The sequence below is a fragment of the Microtus ochrogaster genome, linkage group LG2, assembly GCF_000317375.1.
Source record: "Microtus ochrogaster isolate Prairie Vole_2 linkage group LG2, MicOch1.0, whole genome shotgun sequence".
NCBI classification, from domain to species: Eukaryota; Metazoa; Chordata; class Mammalia; order Rodentia; family Cricetidae; genus Microtus; species Microtus ochrogaster.
Genome location: NC_022028.1, coordinates 23,513,058 through 23,531,601, shown reverse-complemented (window position 1 = coordinate 23,531,601; position 18,544 = coordinate 23,513,058). Strand labels below are relative to the sequence as shown.

Below are 18,544 nucleotides of genomic sequence, written 5' to 3'. Positions count from 1 at the left end.
AATTTACAGTTCTTAGAAATCTGATATCACACTGGGCAAAACACCAAAATAAATTACGCTAGATGGGGTAGTCATTTCCTGTAAAGAGGAGAACATTAACATGTTTCTACCTTTTGGACATCCTGTGTGTTTCTTCACGAATTACCAACACACTACAGTAGTATTATATAATTATTTGACTTACATTTCATACCTTCCCGTACTGTTCTCAAAAATGGATATTTTTCTTCCCGAAAAGTGTTACTTCACAAATAAATCTTTCTAAATTCCCAAGGTGGTCAGAATAATGAAAATTAGTATTTTTTAAAATTCATAATGATTTTTTCCTCTGAAGAAAACTATTTCTTAAAACATGAAGCTTCATTTCTGACCTTTAATTATATTGAGTCCATATTTTATTTTTAAAAATCCTTATTGCCTGTTTTGTTTCCGATTAAACAGTGGATAGTATACGATGCTGATAAACCTCCTGTTTTCCTCTTGTTGGGGCTAAAGACTCCACACTCCTTTGGTTGGTTGTATTGTCTGTGTTTGTCTACCACTCTCCCCCTTTGTCATTTGACATGCCTCCGTATATCATCTTTGGTTCGTTCTGGAGAAATTTGTCATTTATCATCCCTTCTCCCTTTTGTCTTCCTCCTTGCTCTCCTGACGGGGTCTCCCGGAACAGCCTGGAATCCACGGTTCTTCCTCCTCTGCCCAATTGCTGGGAAAACAGGGCTGTGCGCTCTCCTGCTCAGCCCTGGCCTTTTTGTTCTTACCTGTAGACAGGACTTGAAAGAAAGATGTACATAATTTACACATCAGAAAGTTACACTGTAGGAAGTTGAAACTTATTTTAAGTAAAGCAGACTCCTACAATGACGTTCAGATCTTTGACTTTTTCTAAACAGAACTAGGGAAATCCTTCGTGTCTCCATCCACCCTACTTCTAACCCTCCTACAACAGTGGCTCACAACCCCCCACTTGGTGCTCCCTCTGCCACAGCCCCCTCCATGCACGTGGGGCACAAAGAAGACTGAAGCTGTGGAGTCAATGGATTAGTGTCCACAGATGGACTAACTGGCCCTGTGTGGGGCGGCTGTATGAGAAGATGGTGAATTAATTGAGCTCTCCTCCTCTTAGAACCCTTGAGAAGTCCTGTACTAGAGAAATGGTAGTGGTATCAGTCACGGGTGGAATCCCTTAAGCCAAGTCCCACACTCTTCAGGTGCTGCTGGTGGTAGTTGGTAATGGAGGGGTTACTGGAAGATGCGGTGTCCCCAGGGAGACCTGGCCTTTTTCTTGCTGTCCCTTGCCTCACTCAGTTGGTGACTCTTCACGGTCATCGTTCCTCCTAGCACAAGCACGGGGCTCCTTTTCACTAGCAGCCCAGCACACTGCACATCTGACACACACCAGCACCCCTCTGAGACCGAGGAAGGGAATGGAATAACCCTCCGAGTGAAAACCATAAAAGCCACCATGCCACGTTTGCTGAGTCATGGCTGTGGTTGGTTGTCCTTTTGAGGTCTGGTTTCCATGGATAGCCTTTGTAATGCCCAATTTTCTTCATAACTTTTCTGCCCTGTGACTAACTTGGGGAAACCTGATGTGGTCAAGGCCGTCAGGAGTACTTGTTTAAGGCCATGCTGTTTAAGGGATAGTGCTCTCTTGGGAAGGAAGCAGAGGGCCTTAAAAATGGCTCAAAATGATGACAGTTGGAGTTCTTGTGTCCTTTCTGTGTGGAAAGGCAGCTAGGAAAACGGTAGTGGGCTAAATAGATGTGGCCCCTTGCCCCTGTAGAATTGTCTGCCTGCCAGCAGAGGCAGACACTAGTATTCCAGAGATCCAGTTAGGAAGTACATTACACCGGCTGTGCGACAGATTCTCAGGAATTGATGTGACCTTACCATATGCTGTATGACCTTTCTTGTGGTTGAGGCTGGTCTCACTGGTAGTTACAAGATAAATAGGACGTGGACTGAGGAATGATGGGGGCCCCCAGCAAAGGAAATGACAGAGTTCAGCCTGACAGAGCGTTGTGAGCACCAGGTAGACCAAAGTGACTAGAAAGTTGGTGGGTAGAGATAGGAGGGGCTGGATAGTGCTGGCCCTTCAGGCGTGTGTGTTCAGGTCTTGTGGAAGGACCATAGGGTGGTATGGTCACATTGGTGATTTCCGTTTCCTGTTCTGACAGCCATGGAAGGTGAAGGGAAGAGGTAAGCAGACGTAGCAGTAAGGGTGGAAACCATTGAAAGAGTGTGGAGCAGAGCTGTTGGGAGGGATGCTGTCCAGGTGAGCAGTGGGGGCACTTAGGATTACTCCTATTTTAGGTGGAGGGGGAAGAAGAACCCATTTATAGACATACCGAGTTGAAGGGCATTTGAGGCATCTAAAGAGCAGAGACGAACAGGTAGGTGAGCGTAGATCACAGCAGATGGCTGAGCTAATTGATAACACCACAGATCCACTACATTTTCCAGGAGAGAGGCTAGAAACCAGGAAAACAACATAAAGGCCCAGGAAGGAAATTCCTCCTGTAAACAGAAGTGAGGCATGAGTGGAACAGAACTGCAGGGTAAAGGCTTAGAAGGATGGGGAGTCAGGGCCAGCTCTCAGCGATTGGAAGGAAGGAAGCTGGGACCTTCTGCTGGAGCAGGGATTCCCGTTTCCATGTGACAGCAACGAGAATGCGCCAGACCGTGCCTTGCGTCACCTGCCAAACTCACACAGGTTTATGGCTCACGCTGCCAGCAGCGCCCTTAACTTCTGCATCCTCTCCCCTCCTTTAGTTTTGCTGAGGTGACTGTTTTCAAATCATGTGGATATTACAATGCATTCTAAAGTACAATAACTTTTTATTCTTTCCGAGAGAATTTTAATCCTGGGACCTAATAAATCTGTGCATAGTTACAGAATTCTCTTATCCAGGGGCGAAATTATCACTGAGTTCTGTGGCGATGGGCCATAAGTGCTTGAGGCCCTCGTGGCTGACATGTGCTCACCGTAGACAGTTCTGCAAATTGTCCTGTATTTCCCCCCGGGAGGCTCAAGTGGTGTTATACCTTAGTGCCTTTCGTAGCACCATCCATTAACATAGAATGGCTTTACCATTTGTTCATCCAATAAAAGCCGTTTACAACATAGTGGAAGGAGTGCAGGGCTAGGATCCAGGATACCCAAGGTTTATACGTGAAGGTTTTAGATTACGCGTTGCTGAGGGCACCCCCACAAAGTGCTGGGGCCAGTGCTTGAGATTCTGGTTTGAATTTAGAGCCTATTTGAGTGTAGCATCTGAACAGATTCCCTTCCTGGCTATCATCTTTACTCACTAATTTAATTCTAGTGCGCTGTGAGGTATCCATCGTGGGGATTTGCGTAGAGTTGCGTACTTACGTTTATATGAAGGGGGTAAACGGTACTTGTTTAGATTCTAGGGATCCATTTCCTGACATTATAATGGTAATGGGCTTCATGCGCGTGCATGGAAATCATTTTTCCCCATAGTTTTCCAAAAGCTGAAGATCCCGCCACACAGCATCCCTGGAGAGGTTTGCACATCACGAGCAATGTCATATGGCGTGCACATCAATACAGCCTGTCACATGGCCAGACTACGGGTGGCGGGACAACAGAGGCCTTGTGCTCAGACATCTCCGTGCTCCTTGCCCCAGATGGAAACATATTAGCTACTCTCTGCCCACTGGAACATGAGAAACAAAGAGATGCCTTGTTTTCAGTGGCTTGCTTGGGTCACTTGGAGAACTGGTTCAGGTCACCTCTTTTTTACTGCAGGCCAGAGCGGCTTTTTATAAAAGTTTGTACTGTTTCTTTTATAATATTTTAATTTGTTTCCAACACTAAAGATTTAATTCTTGGCAAATTGAAGCCCACCAATAGCAAAAATCAACCCAGGGAGACCTGTCAAGAAATAATATTAATATATTCCATTATTTCTTATAGAAAAACAGACAGTAGCATTGTACACTTTTAGTCCCAACACTTGGGAGGCAGAGGCAGGCAGATCTCTGTGAGTTCGAAGCTAGCCTGGGCTACAGAAAGAGTTCTAATACTGCCAGGCTACAAAAACAAAAAAGAAAGAAAGAAAGAAACATGACTAAGAAATTAGCGACTGGAAAGATTGCTCAGTGGTTAAGAGCCCTGGCTGCCTATCCAGAGGACCTCAGTTCAATGCCCAATACCCATGCAGCAGCTTACAATGTCTGTAATCCACCAGGGAACCTGGCACCCTCACATAGACATACATGCAGACAAAACATCAATGCACATAAAATAAAATAAGGAAATTTTGGAAGGGAGGAAGGGAGGACAGATAGAAGGAAGGAAGGAAGGAAGGAAGGAAGGAAGGAAGGAAGGAAGGAAGGAAGGAAGGAAGGAAGGAAAGGAAGGACAGATGTTAATATAGAAAGTTCAGTAAAGCAAACTATAATCCTAGGCAAGGATAAATTCAGGCATTTCATAGTGTTGTATTTTATGTTTTCTGTGCCATCTGAATGTTAAGGACAGAACTTACACATGTTTATATTTCACTTTACATCTGTAGATAAATTTTTAATTAAAAAATAACATTGATAGTCCAGAAGTCCTATATAAAGGACTACATCCCACCTGACAAGGGCGTCCAGGTGACTCATTGCAGGGCCACCTGGCCACTCTCTACATGCTATGGTCTGATTCTAAAGGAGTTCAGTCTCTATAAGAGAGGTGGGTCTGACCCCATAGGCTTTGGGGTAAATGCCACAGGAACCCTGGGTTCTGGAGCCCCTTCTGAGAACATACTGCGTCAGCTTGCAATATCTTCATTTCTTGTCAGCTGCACAGTTAGGGACCATGCCGTCACTTCTGGATGGTAGAGTTAGTTACCCAGGAAAATGTCAGCAGTGAGGTTTTAGTTTCTGTCCTAGCAAGGGGAGGCACCTCAGTCTGTTCGTGAGTGTTTGTCAATATTTGCAGTAATGCTGTAGGGTTTTATGACGCCCTTTGGGAATTTCAGTACTGCGGTAATGACTGCATCGTCAGAAGCATTCCGTTTTTATATGTGTTCCATATATGAGACCAGAAAGTAGTCAGTGTGCTTGATGTCCTGGGTACCTGCTGCACACAGGAGAGGCTCAGTGGGTGCGGGAAGAGGGAGCCAGCAGAGGTGTGCTCTGGTCCACATCAGCACTCCAAGGCGGGTGGCTTGCAGAGTCCAGCCGCCGCCAGCATGGAACAAGATGGTGGGGTCAGAGTGAAGCTAAAGTGGTAGTCTGGCTCGCCTCTCTGCCCAGGCCTTGGGACTACCTACCCATTGCCTTTCCTATAACCCATCAAAATGCTCGGGCTGTCCTCATTATTTTACCTTTTCTGTGTTTACGGGAGCAGTGTCAGAAGAATAGGTGCTCACGTGAGAAACATGTGTGCTAGGAAGTAAGCAGACTTGTCTGTGCCCGCAAGTGAGATTTACCGCTGCGGTGTTGTCTTCATAGAGCAGGAAATATTAATGCAGACAAAATCACAGTAGGAAGTCATACTTTAAAACGTACAAATCACCCTCAAAGACATCACTTATTTTTATTTCATTTCTTTGAATTGACAGGTTAAAAATAACATATGTTTTAGGGGAACTAGATTCTGGTGTTGTGTCATGCAATAGGATGACACATTATATATTACAGAAGAAGTTAGAGAGAAAGAATTTCAAATGCTCTTTTTACAACAAAGAAATGATAGACATTTAAAGGGGTAGTGTGTCTTTACTGATTTACACATTATGCAATGTTTATACAAATTTTATTTTACTGCTAGGGAACCCAGGGGCTTGCACCTGCCAAGTATGTTCCAAGCTATACAACTGCACCCCTGACCCCGACATTCTGTTTTCAGTATGGGTTTCATTCAAGTGCTCTTGTCTAGTGAAAAATTTAAGATGCTGGACTGGAACCCAGGGCCTTTGCCAGTGCTATGCAAGCCTCCTGATACTGACTGAGCCACATCCTTAGTTCCTGATTTTATTTTTCTTAATGATTTATTATTTAACACAGAACATTTATATGTTTAATAACTATATATGTTCATCAGACTTTGAAAACTTTATAACAGGGGCTACAGAGATGGTCCAAAGGTTAGCAGCATTCATGCTCTTCCAGAGGACCCAGGTTCAATTACCAGCACCCATATGGCCATTCAACAACCATCTGTACCTCCAGTCCCAAGGGATTAGATATCCTGTTCTAGTCTCTATGAGTACCAGGCATGAACACGGTGCACAGACATGCGAGCAAAGCACTCATATACGTAAAAAAAAAAAAAAATTGGTAAGTGAAAGTTTCTTAAACTTACAACATAGAACATCAGCTCTACAGTTATTGTATCATAAGGCATTGAGAAGGCGTAGGGTCCCAATCAAGAAGCATCTTAGACATGAATATATCTGCTAAAGTGACATCAGCACTTAAACTGTGGAGACAGATGAGATCGCACTTGCTTGCAGAGATATCTGGGAAGTGTTTATGTGTGTGTAAACTCGGTGTCAGACAACCCCCAGCATAAGGAGCCCTCATCTGTGGCCCACTTCTTCTCTGCCTGGCATTTTCAGTTCTCACTCTGACCTAGAAATCCCATCAAACAGATCGCACTTGCAAATAGGTCCTCAAGGCTACCTCACGGAGCCCTGTCCTGGTACCATTACCGCTCAGTTCCCCTAAGAGCATTGTGTCCCCTGCCCCTCAGAATCTTTGCCAGTGTTAGCGTGTGAACTGCGTGGCCCTAGTAAGGTCAGACCATCTTCTCAGACGGGTTCTGCCGCTAGCTGGACCAGCATCTTGATCCATATCTCTACTGGCCTTAGCTGCTCTGGGTTATTTCAGATCTGTGGAGTGGAGCAGTAGCATGTCCAAGCAGCCAGCAGTGGAAGCTATACCATGGACCCTATGCCATGCAGTAGGAGGTGGGGCCCCTGGTTTCTACCAGACCTGCCTTCTAGGGTAGGATCACAGCAATGCTCTCTTCCTTCAAGGCACCCCCGACTAGAGCTCACTGTCAGCATGATGTTCCCAGACAGAGCATCTGGTAGTCTTACCTTACCCTCATAAGTATTTTCTCAACCTTCATCCTCAATTCCCCAAGAGACCTTTTTGGGGCAAGGGCGTTTGGGATAGAACCAACACAGGGACCTACATGGGCTGACTAGCAATCTACATCCAATCTAACCCCAGCTTCCTAGGAAGCTCTTTAGTAACATTTTTCTAACATCTTCCTCATAGGATTCTCGCCACCCCAGATGCTCTGTATCTGTTTAGATGTTGGACCCATATCTGTTGGGCTTTCTGCTTAGGGGAAGCTTTTCAAACTGAAGAACTGTTTGGTGTGACCAGCATTTGGGAAGGTGTAGCTAGGTTGGGCCGTCTTTGCTTGTGCCCTCTGCCCCAGTGTGACCTCACTTGTACAGACACTTCATATTCCCTGTTCTAGGCAGACCAGTGTCTCCCTTGGATGTGCTAGGACTAAGTGACTTCAGCTTCTCACGGTCCTGGCTACCAGGACAGCTCTGAGTGAACCCGGCAGAGACCCCACCTTCCTGTAGCCCTGTAATCCAGGCGAGACACTTGCATTCATCTGTCTCAGCCCTCTAACCTTCTCTGTGCTCTCTTTCCACTTGGGACCAATCCTCTCCTGTGATCAAGCCCCATCCTCTGCTGAAGCTGACTCAAGAGGTAGCAAGCGTTTCCACTGTCTTGTAACCATGGTCTCCCAGCTAGCTTCCGCACTCAGAGTACACTTGTAAATGTTCCAAAGTATTTCAGTGTACTAAATCAGCTAAATCATAAAAAAGGAGCGGGTTTTCTCCAGAGCCACATTCCCTGGGGCTCTTCCCTCCCTCCCTCCCTCCCTCCTAGGTAGGCCAGTCTCTCAGCAGCTTTACTTTGTTTGTCTTCACCCCTTCGCTGCCTAGCTTTCATCTACCATATCTGTAAATCCGTGCGCGGCCCCGAGCATGCTCATCAGGAATTACAGGGATGATGCTCACCACAGCACCTGTGAGCTTTTACCACCTCACCCAACTATACCCTGCTTTATTTATTCCTTGCTTTGTGGTCCTTCCTTCCTATATCCATTTTGGATGCAGGTTTCCTTGGGTTATCTCCTGCCATTCTTCTCTTAGGCTATCTCTCGCACACTACCATCCCTTGGCTCCTGATAAAGGCTTCCAAGTGCTGGTAGGTGTCGGAGGCATGACCTGAACACAGCTCTGGGTCCCGAATTTCATGTTCACCCGTCCAGCTACCCACATTCCCATGGGTCATGAACACCTCCCCCTTAACTTTACCTCACACCTCTACCACCCTTTCCTCCAGTGTGAACTATTGCGGTCACGTGACTGCTAACACACTTGGATTTTTCTCTCTTATTGTCATCTCATTCAATTCTTCCCAGATCTCTTTCCCTCTCCCTCTCCCTCTCCCTCTCCCTCTCCCTCTCCCTCTCCCTCTCCCTCTCCCTCTCTCGTCTCCTGCCCAGGTCAGGGCACCATCCTTCCCTGCCTAGATCTTCCAGAAGGCTCCCCACTAACCTTTGGCATCTAGCCCCCCCCCCTCCAACTAGTTCTCCATGGTGCAGACAGAACTGGCTTTCCAAAGCATGCATTTCCTTCGCCTCCCCCAGGCTCAGGACAGTCAGATTTCTGTATGTGAATTGCAGAGTCCTTTGTGATCCACTCCTGCATGGTTATTCCAGCCGTGCTTCTCCAGCCTGCACCCCACACTTTAATTCCTATTCTACCCGGGTGTCACCACCACTGCAGCCCCCACTCCCCACACCTGACTCCTGGATTATGCCCTGCTTATCTTCAAAAAAAAAAAAAAAACCACCTGACTCCTTTTTACTTGACATAGCACTTCCTCTAGAACCTTTCTCCTTCCCCAGGTCTGAGATAGAGGCTTCAAGTTTGTGTTCTTAAGAACCTGAATTTATACTGCAATACTTGTTACATGGTAGCCTTTCTTATCCCTCATTGGTCCATCTGTCTTGAAGGGCTGACACAATGACCACCGCATAAAGAAATGCTTAATAAATGCTGAGAGAACAAAGAGGAATGAATGAATGAATGAATGAATGAATGAATGAATGAATGAGTGAGTGAATGTCTTCACTCTGTGCTTGTTACTTGTTCCTGTTCTTCACCCTGTTGTCTCCCCACACTATAATGAAAGTGTTTAAGGAGATCTCCCCTTAAAACAGTTCTTCTCTAAGGACCATCAGTACCGCTGTATGTAGAAGAATCGTCACACACCATACAGTGCGCAGAAGTGCAAGAGAGATGAAAATTAATTGCTAGTGATCGGCGGTCAGAAATAGAAAGGGATATAGCCATTACTTCGGCGTGTGGCACGTCAGGAAAGCCCAGGGCTTTTGTATCTGCCACTTGTGTCTTGATTATCTTTTATGAGATTGGGTTTTTCATTTTGATAGATAATGAATTTTACAAGTTGAAGAAATCAGGATAATAAGTTTGCGAGGATAATTTGGTTAATTAGCATGTTGCTACTGTGGAATCAAGGGCTGCGAGTCACAGCGATTTCACTGCTAATGTGGTCTATGCAAAGCATCTCTTGGAAAAATTAAAACATCCACCCAGAGTGATCAGCTCAGGGCTCACATTTAAAACTTGTATTTATTATGAAAGCCACATGCAGTGTTCTCTGTTACTTTTTTTCCTTTCCAAATTGAGGGTTGTAGAATTACATTGATTTGCTGCAAATTACCATTGTATGTACACAGATCTCTGAAAAATAATTTCTAACAAAGAGAATGATAGCTTGAAGACGGGAGAATTGGAAGACTTGAAAATGAGGGCATCTATCCTGATAACTGTTGCGTATTTTAAATCAGGCAAAATTCTTTACCTGCCCCTGTAATCTTATGGACGTCTAGCTCATTTGAGCTCATGAAACTACTTTTTCCTTTGTCCTTGCGCCCACGTGTTTTTAGTAAGTTTGCTAATTTTGGTTTGTGGATGTATAACGCCTCGTTTTGTGCTCTCTGGATGCTGTGAAGTGTAAATACCGAGGAAACGGAGCACAACTCCGACTGATTCAGAACGTTTCCAACACGCCTGGCGCGTTTGCGCGTTCTTTTGTTCTGGTTTGCTAGGAAGCCATGCTCACAGCCCCTGATTTCCCAACAGGTAGCCCAGTGTCCAGTTTCTTTACTATCCTAAGTTAAATGTTTATTAAACATGAAGTTCTTTTCTTTTCATTTGTCCATGGCTCTATTTGTTTGTATCTTAGAATTCCCAGAAAACGGTTGTGCTTCCGTTTTCTGGCCAGGGTCTCTCAGAAAGACTGCCTTCCTCAGAACCGCAGACACAGACAGTTCTGTGTGTGCGGTCGCTGGTTTAGAATGGACTGTTGTACACTAACACAAACTGTCCTATTTCCCTGTCCCTACATGCTATTTATCAGCCTTTTCTCTCTCCTGGGGATTTCATGGAAAGTGATGGGCAGTTCCCTGTTTACTGTTACAAATTTCTTTTATTAACAAAGTTTTCATCATAATGTCTTTACTTTTTATGGTAACTCTAAATAATTAGAGATTTGTGGTTCCATGAAATTAATGTATAGAGGGTTTTATTTTCTCACATTCAAGTGTCTGTCTTTGAATATTGAAAGTCTTCTGAAATTGGCTTTAAAATGTTAAGATCAGAGGGTTGGGGTGCAGCTCACTTCTTGCCTCATGTGCACAAGAGCCTTGGTTAAAAAAACAAACAAAGACCCCAGAACTTCAGAACATGCCTTTTATTAATCTATTATACAATAGATTCAATACGCTAGATCATGGCTACTTTTTAATATTTTCAAGTACAAATTTATTATACATATAAAGTCCATACTTTAAATTACCCTGTATCTACTACCAACAAACATTTTCAGAATAATCAGATATGTGTACCCACTCTCAGAGTTTAGCTTTCTCATCTCTCGGGATAACAGTGTTGGGTCATTTCTCTAAATATGCATTTAAAATTCAGTTTAACAGTATATACCTGTAAGAAGACAAAACAGATGGGCTTTTAAAGTTAGGTTAAATTGCTGTTGAACACTTATGTTTAAATTACCAGCCCCCAAATCCTACCCAACTGCTTCTCGGGAAACCAAATCAGAGATTAAGAGCCTGAGGAGGCCAAGGCTGGACGTAAATACAGAGTATTCAGAGAGGATTGAAGCTCAGAAGAGGAAGAAGAGAACCTTCAGCCATCGTGCGGCCTGAGAATGATACTGCCCAGAAAAGGAGGAGCAACAGGTTCTCTTCGGTCAGAGAGATAAAAACCTCCCTTCCGCTCTGCAAAGCAAGCTTTATCATCTTGACTTTTTAACTTTCCAATTTTCTTGTTTGCTCAATGAAGCCATCGTTACCCCCTTGCACACCCTGAGCCCTGAACTCTTGGGGGAGAAAAGACAAGAGATGAAAATGGAGCTAGGTATTGTTGTATGAAAGGGGGAGCCCACTGCGTATGAATAAAGACCCCAAAGCAGGTTCCTAGAGCATTAGAAACAAGTGTTGATGCTAGGGGTGGGGGGAGAGGTCATGGTAGCTGGAGTCATCTGGAAAGATTGTCAGCAGCCCTTGGATAGTGAAATGATTAATCACTTCAGCACAAAAGAACACAAAGGGAGATTTGTTAAGAAGAAGCAGGGGACAGAGTATCAGCTCCAGGGGCTGCGGGGCTCCTCTGTGGAATAATGCGTTTTTAAAATGTGTGCCACATCAAAAGCAAAATCACATGCCGCTGGAGGAAAATCAACCAAAAGGGCAGAGAACAAAATATTCAGTAAATTAGAAGGAATGTTTAGGAAATGAGAGTAGCAATCATTTGGGTGTTAGCATCCCTCCATCCCCTCCCAAAGCCTAGTGTCTTAGTGTCAGGAAAACTCACAGGCCCTCGGGTGACAGGGACTAGACCTTTCACTCCTAAACATGAAAGGAGCCTGTATAGCCAATATTTTTAAGTAACCTTCTTCTCCTTAAAAGCTAAGGCTTTTTTGGACTAAATGAGCTCCATTATTGGAAGCCTGGACCACTGGTTCCTGCATTCTGGCTTAATGTCCCATCAGTTACCCTATTCACTCATGTAGTGTTATCCTAGTCGTCCAGGTGGAAAGAGAGGTAGAAAGAGTAGCAGACAGAGGTGGGGTTTAAACTCCAGTCCCCCCCCCCAATCCAGCCTGGGACCATTCTATACCATGCAGAGTACAGCCATGGGACCATTCTATACCATGCAGAGTACAGCCAGGCTCCACATGCATGTGGGGGAATAGGAAGGATTCAGAAGGCAAGCCCCACAGCTTGGATTCCCATAGGCACCAAGAGTTTCACTGAAGGCATGTGGTTTGTGGGTGTGGGCCCCTGTGGCCTCCCCTTTTCACAGATAATGGCCTCTCCCTGGTAATTAATGTTTGATATCATCTGCCTCGTGTCTCTGTCCTGAGCTGTGATATTAGACCTACAATGGGCACATCCATACTTAGCGTGTATAGACTTACTTCATGTTGTTATTTCCCAAAGGCTTCAATACTTTGTGTTGGATATTATAAGTAGCCTAGAGATGATGTAAACTATATGGGAGAGTATTTGTAGGTTTTATATAAAACTGTAGTGAAAGAACCTCAAGACCCTTGGATCTCATCCACCTCACTCCCTTCAGCCTGATGAAAACATGTCATGGCTGCATTTGCTGTATCTGTGTGGGAGAAAAAGCAGCTAGCTTGTCTATGAGAAGGGACTAAGGCTTTGGTTACGTAAGCCATCACATAAAGGGGCCTGGCAAGCATGGAGACACCTTTGATAGTCCTTTTACATCGGCTCAGGGCAAACATAGCTAGTTACTTGGCAGCACAACTTTAAACGCCAGTCTGTTACCTGCAGTGGCCTGGGTGGTCCTACCGTCTGTGAGCTCTGTGGTAAGTAGTACTACTCATGTCAGCCCTAGGAAAAGCAACCCTGGATAGCAGTTTCCTTTCCCAGGGAGGGGGACAAGTAAAGGCCTCTGCAGAGGGGACAGCGAGTGAGGTTGTGGTGCAGAAGCCCGGGCTCTGTTGCTCACAGTATGGATTGCGGTGTGGCGCACGTTATCCACGGCAAAGCCGTTGTTCTCATTTGTTGTTGCGCATGGCCGTAACATCTCCTGCTAGATAAACGTGCAGAGTCACATGTCCTAGTGGACCGACATGCCTAACAGTGGGTTTTCATTCTTGATAGGTGCTTCTGGAGGTAAACCAGTTTGTAAACCTGTGACCAAAGTAAACAATGGTGGAAATAATGGCTGTTAGCTGCTAGCATTCTTACTGTTAAAATGACTGTTTTCTGATTTATTAGAAATGAAATTCACGTAAAGAAATCTCAGTCTAGAAAAGCCAATTGTATGATATTCGCTAGATTTTTTTTTATTTGCTGAGCATTAGTGATTATTGGTAATAATTAACATTAATGCAAACTTCTCTAAGGAATTTAAATACTTTACAAGTTGGCATTAATTTGCAAAACAACAGTGTTAGAAATCGTTTGAAAATGATTGTCAGATAATAAAACATAGAGAATAATGATTGTCAGATAATAAAACATAGAGAATAGAGTTTCTTGGAATTAATTGCAAAGCAGTAAGATGTTTCTTTGCAAAGTGGTTTTTTGAACCACAGTTCAGGTCCAGACACTGAGTAACAGAAATCAATGCAGACTGCACCCCCTGGTGGACCATTTTTTGACAGGTGGTTGATGGCTTTTTGCCTCTTAAGGGAGCCGTGGAATTTTACTTATAGAAAATTTATATCTTCATAGGAGCTAAAAAAAGTGTCTAAAATTACCAAGTTTGTCTTTATCTTTGTTGGCAACTCTCATCTGTGTGACTAGTTCATGATGTTGACCTGTGTTTGCATTGAAAATGAATATTCAGCATTGAAAGTAGTGTCTTATGATTGATTTTCTTTGCTGACATGACCGTGGTCAGCATGTCTCTGCCAGGGGTACAGATCAAAGGGAATTAACTGTACAGAACTTCATAAAGTTCTTCCCAAAATATTACCAATCTTTCAGTTTAGAGTTGACTGCCTGTAGGAGCACCAATTTCACTGTAAGTTTGGGGTGGGGGGAGCAGAGGACCAGAACATTAACAATTTGACAATTTTTACAAAACTCGTAAGAGAACTTAAGTTACAGAGCAAACAGCCTGAGCTATAGAGAGGGGAGTTTTGGGGACAACCTGAGTGGTGTTTACTTGAGACACTCATCAAGGCCACAACACTGGTGAGACACCCAGCTAGAAACTCTGAAATACTTGCTAAAGGTCAAATGTGGCCTCACAGTTGGGGGCCATTCATACTGGAAGGTTTGCTGCCTCTGGAAGTTTTTGTCTCTACCTGACACCTGTAGTAGATACCTAGGAAAACCCTGAGACACTCACCTGGGAGCATCCATCCAGACCCATATCCTCTATCTCTCCTTCTGATCAGAGCCTCAGCTTGCAGGAGGGACACAGAAGGCCAGCCTGGAGAACTGCATCCCTCTGCTGCGGAGGGAGGGGACTACCAGCTACCAGCCTCTGCCAAGACACAGACTCATCTCCTCCGTCAGGCTTAGGACACAAAAGCAGGAGGGGTACCTAAAGTACATTTCGAGGGGCCCTGCTGGAAGCCTGCCTTACCAGGGAAGGATGGGGGAAAAGGGTGGGATATTGCAGTGTGCGTTGCCTCCTACCTGGAGAGTGGGCGAGAATGCTTAACAAAGACACATGAGTAGCAATCAGAGAGAGCATAGGCAATATCTTTCCTACCGGACTCCTGGATACTGAGTCAAAATAACAGCGAGGTGCAAGTAGGAGAGCTGTGTAAAGGGAGGTTTCAGAGCCACAGGGGAGGCTGATTGCAAGTCCCAGAGGGAACTCACATGTAGCTCATTTCCTGGATACATGAACACAGACCTCCATTTACAGCAAAACAAAACAAAAAAAACAACTGGAGCAAGGTTTCATGGCAGAACATAGAATATGCTTCCGTCAGTATATACTGAGATGACAATATGGTTGTCTGGAAGGGTGGATGTGCAGAGGCATCTGAAAGGGGGAGAAATGGAGACAAAGCAGTGCTCCCCACCAGCATCGGATATGACAGGGATAATAGCACTTCCAAACAGGCTATTTAAGTGACCACAGTTAATCCGCTGCTCCTAAAGAAAAGGTAGACAGCATGCAAGATAATACAGGTGGTTTCACCGGAGAGAGGAGAACCATAAGACAGAGTCAGATGAGAAACTGTGGAATAGGAAACAAAGACTTGGAGGAACTGTCCTCCTTCCCTTCGCCACATGGGCAAAGGGAAAGTTTCGTCGCACTCTGGCGACTTTGTCTGGTACTCTCCCTCCTCTCACTTCATTGCAAGTCTCGCCCAGCCCAGGCTCGCTACTCACCTTTGATTATTTGGTGTTTGTTGTTTTTTTCTGTCATAACATCGTGCTCAGTAGCCCTCGTTTCTGGCACCATCATCTGGGCTCGTGCTTGGCAACAAGATAAACAGGCCTTATCAAAGGTTTACCAGTTGTTCCACACGAGGGCGGGCTGCTATATAGTGCCCATTATCTAGCTGGGGAAGCCCGGAGATAATCTTGCTATGAATTCCTCCATCCCAAATGAACAGCTTCGTTAAGGCCCTATCCGAATAGAAGCTGACATGCCTCACCTCCTTTGGCTTCCTCACATTCTCGACCATCTTGTTCCTTTCATGTTTTTTTTTTCCCTCCACTGTTTTATCTTTGCAGTAAATTTGGTTTCAGATGGGGTACACAGACCTCACAGAAATAACGAGCCAGCATCTGCATGGCGATCACAGTACCCAAGCCTTATTAAATAGTCAGGGTCAAAGTCGGGTTTTATAACGTCAGTGGGATCAGCCAGCGGACACAATGAATCCTCATTAAGAGCTCGTTCTCTTTTAATTTAAGTAAATGTTTCTTGTCCTTGGCTCCTCAGTGCTGCTTAACTATTTTTGAAACATCGTGTTAGCTTTTGAATAAAACCGGTCTAACAACCGACGACACGTATTGTAATGTTTTTTTTCAAGGGAGAACGTGGAGGTGGTGCAGCTAAGGTCACGGCCTAATCTTTTGTGCTGTCTCCTGTGAGTCGCTCCACACCTTCAGTCTTGATTCTCCTCCAGACTCTGCCTCCAGCAGTGCTGTTAGCGCCTAGGGATGCCCTTGAAAAACTCGAGTAGAGCATGTCATCCTGCAGCTTGCAAACGTTCAAGAGGGGACACTCGGGCCTTTAAAAATATGTCAGTTTCCCTGATTATCTTTTTTTTTTCTTCCTGGAGGTCAAGCTTTTCATTTCGACACTTAATGAATAAACTGCCTGTGTTGCAAGAAACGGGATAATGAATGGTAAAAAGACATAATCAGCAATGACTAAATAATTAAGGGAATTGAAATGCAGAGTCATCTGGGAATGCATTAATAATAACACGATTTGTTCCATATGCTAAAAAATTCTGTTTTTAGAAAATCAGTCATTACATATGCTCCATGGCAAAAGGGGGGAAAATTAATGTTGACTAATAGGAACTGTAATTAGACGTTCTGCTTCTAAACAGCTGCATAAGAGATGAAATCATATAGAAGGTATATTTAGATACAAGTCAGAAAGTAAACTGATTATTATTCATGGTGTTGTTAATGGGAATGGCAATTTATGCACGTAGTGGGAATTGTGTTAGGCAATTAAGAGAGGCACACTCGACTTCCCGTTATATGTTTACACTTACATATTTCCTTTGGATCAGTGGCTGTCTCTTTCCATATCCTTTGCCAATGGGAGTCACGAAGGACATGTACACTGAGCATCTGGGGGTCCTGGGGGTTAGCAGGTTTTACATTGAAGAGATGCTGTGGCCAGAGGCTGCTCACAGCTGAGTCCCATGTGGCTTTATCAAGAAGGGCCAGCAGGTGCTGGTGGATCTGTGGCTTCTGCCGATGTTTCACCCTCAGGGTCTGTGGGAAGACAGTAATGTTTCACCCAAGGAGGGATCTTTTCCATGTAGAGGCCACTGCAGGCCGCCTCTTCAGTAGCCCACTTCTTGAAAGAAGAGGGGAAAAAAACAGAGTAACAACTGTTCCTCTGACATCCTCTCTACACATCTTACCTGGTTACTCATCATCATGGCATCTCTTGGGTCAGTCTTCTCCTTCTAAAAGAAGAGAGTGTGGCAACCCTGGGAGAGCCAAGGGAGAGCAAACTCATTTCTGATCGTGGATTCTCCATATAAATGATGAAGCTTTGTGGGGAAATAAAAGCATGGCAAACTTAAGTGAAATATTATAAGAGGTGGGGAGATGTAAACTTATCTGGATATGTATGCCTAGTAACCATTTTTCACATAAGGCCAAAGCCACCGTGTAGTGGTGTTAGTCTCATTTAGGGATGCAGAGACTGGAAACCTACAACAAGGATGCTTGTCTTTTTACCACATCTCCAGTTCTCAGCCATGGTGACAGTAGAAGCAGCCCTTCTAATCCTCTCACTGTCCACTATGTGGACTAGCGGTGAGCCCTGGACTGATGAATGGGGAATCTGGTGCCTGGAGCCTCAGCTCTGGAAGAAGCATGAATTATATGTTGAAGTTTCTGGACAACCTCACATCTGTTTTGTTTTCTTTCTCTATTCACAGAAGGGAAGCAGGACCTCTGGTTTTGGCAGTATAGTCGTTGGGACACTTGCCATGAGGTCTTCGCAGAGTAGAGAGCAGAAAGAGCGTAGGACCAGATGTCTGAGTCCCTAGGTTGGAATCTGCTGTTTTTATGGCCTTATGAAAAATCCTCCCTCACCCCAGTGCTCCTATCTTACAAATCAGAGCTAATCATATGTTCTTTACCTGTCCTGCAGAGTAGGTATGAGGTGCTCACAAGAGAGATGGATGTCAAAGTGCTTTGTAGATGGTGAGTCATGTTTTATATGTAAGGCTATTTTTGGTTGCAACCAATACTTTATGTATTTATCACCTTCCTCTTACAACATTAAGTTCTCAGAGGAATAAACAGTCTTCTCAGAGGTCCTTGGTTCATACCCATAGAGTGCGTGGCCCTTCATTAATCTCGGTAGATAAATTCAGGCAGATGATGTCCTCCTCCGCCCAGTCTCCAGAACATGTAGACACGTGTAGGCTACAGGGTGAGAACTTGAACTAAGGTTGCTAATCCTCCGACCTGATTAGAGATGGTCCTGGAAGGTCTTCTAAATGCAGTATGGTTGCGAAGATCCTTGGATGTAAAATAGTGTAGAAATAGAGAGAACCAGAGAGGAGGGAACATGAGGAAGACTTGCTGACTTTGAAGAGAAAGGATAGGGCGTAAGCCAGGTAACGTATTTGTCCTCTAGGAGTGCAAAGGGGCAAAGAGGAAATTCTCCCCTGGAGCTTCCAGTACAGAAAATGTCCCTGCCAACACCTGGGTGTTCATGTCTAAGGTCATAAATGCGTGTTGCTTTAGCCCCCTATGTTGGAGGTGATTTGAGCCTCAGAGGTG

At 44.6% G+C, this 18,544-nt stretch overlaps 1 protein-coding gene across 4 annotated transcripts in view; it reads left to right on the top strand.

The window, feature by feature from the left end:
- Aff3 (AF4/FMR2 family member 3) overlaps window positions 1-18,544 on the top strand; it is a 463,220-nt gene that overhangs the window by 234,632 nt on the left and 210,044 nt on the right. The gene's annotated exons all lie outside the window — the stretch shown is intronic.